At 40.0% G+C, this 3,240-nt stretch overlaps 1 long non-coding RNA gene across 1 annotated transcript in view; it reads left to right on the forward strand.

Moving 5' to 3' along the window:
* The first annotated feature begins 2,550 nt into the window (after window positions 1-2,550).
* The window catches only part of LOC118768122, a 22,274-nt gene continuing 21,584 nt past the window's right edge, over window positions 2,551-3,240 (forward strand). Inside the window, exon 1 of the long non-coding RNA XR_005003994.1 lies at window positions 2,551-3,101. This is a non-coding gene — a long non-coding RNA (uncharacterized LOC118768122). The remainder of the gene's footprint in view (window positions 3,102-3,240) is intronic.

The following is a 3,240-nucleotide window of genomic DNA, read 5'->3' on the forward strand; positions in this document are numbered from 1 at the left end:
GAAAATGTGAGTGACAGGGAGAATAGAGAGCAGAGAAATGAGGTGGGAGGGAAAAGCAGAGAGAGAAAGAGTTTGGGAATGGTAAGTAGAGATAGAAGAGAAAGGTGACTGACAGAGTAGGATATAGGAGCGTAGCAAGAGAGAGAGAGTGGACTGTGTGTGAGGGAGAGGTCAGAGAGAGACATAAAGTGTAGATAGGCAGAGAAAAAACAAGAGAGGGGGAAAGAGAGAAATAGAGAGAGGCATAGGAGGAAGGAAGGAGTTACAGGTCGATGATAAAGAAAGGTAGATAGTAGAGAGAGAGAATATATCGAGAAGGGCGGGAAAAGGACAGAGAGGGAGGAAATAAGGTAAAATATGTGAGGAAGGAAAGAAGAGAAAAATCGAACGAAGGAAGGATATTCTGGCTCTTTAACGGAAGTAAGTAGCGGAAGAGGCGTAATTTGAAAATTGTGTGGAAGAGAATAATAGATTGACGGAATGAATGGAGGAATGGTGTGTTTAAACGAGGACGATTGACACGTGAGGAAGGGTAGATGGATAGTGAGGGAAAGTGAAAGATAGATAGATAGAGAGAGAGAGGGGGAGTTTTGAGAGATAGATAAAGAGAGGGGGTGGTGGCGGAGAGAGAATAGATGGATAGTGAGGGAAAGTGAAAGATATATAGATAGAGAGAGAGAGGGGGAGTTTTGAGAGATAGATAAAGAAAGAGAGAGGAATAGTGAGGGAGACGAGATATAGATAGATATATATATATAGAGAGAGAGAGAGCGAAGGGGGTGGGGAAAGACATATACAGAGAGAGAATAGGTAGATAAACAGAGGTTGAGAGAGGGAGAGAGAGAGAGTGATGGAGAATGGGAAGAAGAAAGATAGACAGAGGCAATAGATGGACAAAGGTGAGGAAATGTGAATAGAGTGATGGGGCTTGGGGGGAAAGAGACAGACAAATGGGAAGGAAAGGAGATATAGATAGATAGGTAGGTAGGTAAGTAGAGAGTGAGACAGGGAGAGTGATAGCTGGATAGATAGATAGGTAGAGAGAAAGAGAAATAGAGGGGATAGATAGATAGGTAGATAGATAGATAGATAGATAGATAGACAGATAGACAGATAGATAGATAGACAGACAGATAGGTAAATGGATAGATAGACAGATAGATAAATAGATAGGCAGGTAGATAGATAGATAAATAGATAGATAGACAGATAGGTAGATAGATACATAGACAGATAGATAGATAGATAGATGGATGGATAGATAGATAGATAGATAGGCAGACAGACAGATAGATAGTTATAGAGATGGATAGATAGATAGATAGACAGAGAGATAGGTAGATAGATAGATAGGTAGATAGATACATAGACAGATAGATAGATAGATAGATAGATAGATAGATAGATAGGCAGACAGACAGATAGATAGTTATAGAGATGGATAGATAGATAGATAGACAGAGAGATAGGTAGATAGATAGATAGGTAGATAGATACATAGACAGATAGATAGATAGATAGATAGATGGATGGATAGATAGATAGATAGATAGATAGACAGACAGATAGATAGATAGATAGGTAGACAGACAGATAGATAGTTATAGAGATGGATAGATAGATAGATAGACAGAGATAGATAGATAGTTATAGAGATGGATAGATATACAGATAGATAGATAAAACGTGAAGGAGAGGAGAAATAAATAGAGTTTGTTGAATAGAAAGAGAAAAATGAGTTGCTAGATGGAGAGATGAGGAAAGAAAAAGAAATAGGAGTTGAGAGAAATATAGGAAGGAAAGAAGAAAGATAAATCTCCTTCTCTCTCTGTCTTTATGTTCCTTTCTAGGAGAGCAGAGAGAAAGGGAGAATCGAAAGAGGGAGAATGTGTGCAATAGAGAGAGAGAGAGAGAGGAGAGACAGAAAGGGAAAGAGATACTGAGGAGAACAGTGTGAGTGAGAGAGGGTGTAAAAGCTAGTTCAATATTGTGTGTGTATGTGTGTTTACGTTATGTGTATGTATGTGTGTGAGGAGACAGAGAGAAGGAAGAGAGAGAGAAGAAGGAAGAGAGAGAGAGAGAGAGAGAAGAAGGAAGAGAGAGAGAGGAGGAGGAGAGAGAGAGGAGAGAGAAGAAGGAAGAGAGAGAGAGGAGAAGAGAGAGAGAGAAAGAAGAGAGAGAGAGAAGAAGAAGAGAGAGAGCAGAAGGAAAAGAGAGAGAGAAGAAGGAAGAGAGAGAAGAAGAAAGAAGAGAGAGCAAAAGGAAAAGAGAGAGAGAAGAAGGAAGAGAGAGAAAAAGGAAGAGAGAGAAGAAGAAAGAAGAGAGAGAGAGAAGAAGGAAGAGAGAGAGCAGAAGGAAAAGAGAGAGAGAAGAAGGAAGAGAGAGAAAAAGGAAGAGAGAGAGAAGAAGGAAGAGAGAGAGAAGAAGGAAGAGAGAGAGCAGAAGGAAGAGAGAGAGCAGAAGAAAGAGAGAGAAGAAGGAAGAGAGAGAGCAGAAGGAAGAGAGAGAGCAGAAGGAAGAGAGAGAAGAAGGAAGAGAGAGAAGCAGAAGAAAGAGAGAAGAAGGGGGAGAGAGAAAAGGAAAAGTAAAGACGGGTAGAGAGGAAGAAAGCAGTTACAGAATAATGGAATGAAGGAATGGACATAAGAAGATGAACTTAAGACCAGAAATAAAATGGAAAAAAAAGGGAGGGGGAAGACCAAAATTACAAACAAGGAATATAACAGGAGGAGAAGGATGAGAAAGAGGGGGAAGTGGAGGAAGGGGAGGAGTCTAGGCGACAAGGGAAGGAAAAGAGTGAAGCAGTTCGGAAATCGAACGAACGCGAGTGGTAGCGTTAAGCAGAATGACAGAATAGCAGGAGGATGTGTTCGATATTTGGAAAAAAAATCAGGTAAAAATAAACCAGCAAATAAAAAAAAGCAAAACACGAGAATGAATGGATGGGAGGCAATTCTTGTGGCGAAGAGCAAAGGAGGAATTTCTGTAAGGAAGGACATAGCACCCACGTTCGCTCTCTTTCTCTCTTTTTTCTTTCCTTTTTCCGTGTGGATTTTGACAGAATATAGGAATGTGGAGGAAAAACACCACGTGAGCCGCTGGTAAGCACAGCTAACCCGTTCCATTAATGTACATGTTGATATATAGCTGTGTATATATATATATATATGTATGTATATGCATGTATATGTTTGTGTATATGTATGTGTATATGTATGTGTGTGCATCTCTGTATATACA

The sequence above is a fragment of the Octopus sinensis genome, linkage group LG27 (assembly GCF_006345805.1).
Source record: "Octopus sinensis linkage group LG27, ASM634580v1, whole genome shotgun sequence".
Classification (NCBI taxonomy): domain Eukaryota; kingdom Metazoa; phylum Mollusca; class Cephalopoda; order Octopoda; family Octopodidae; genus Octopus; species Octopus sinensis.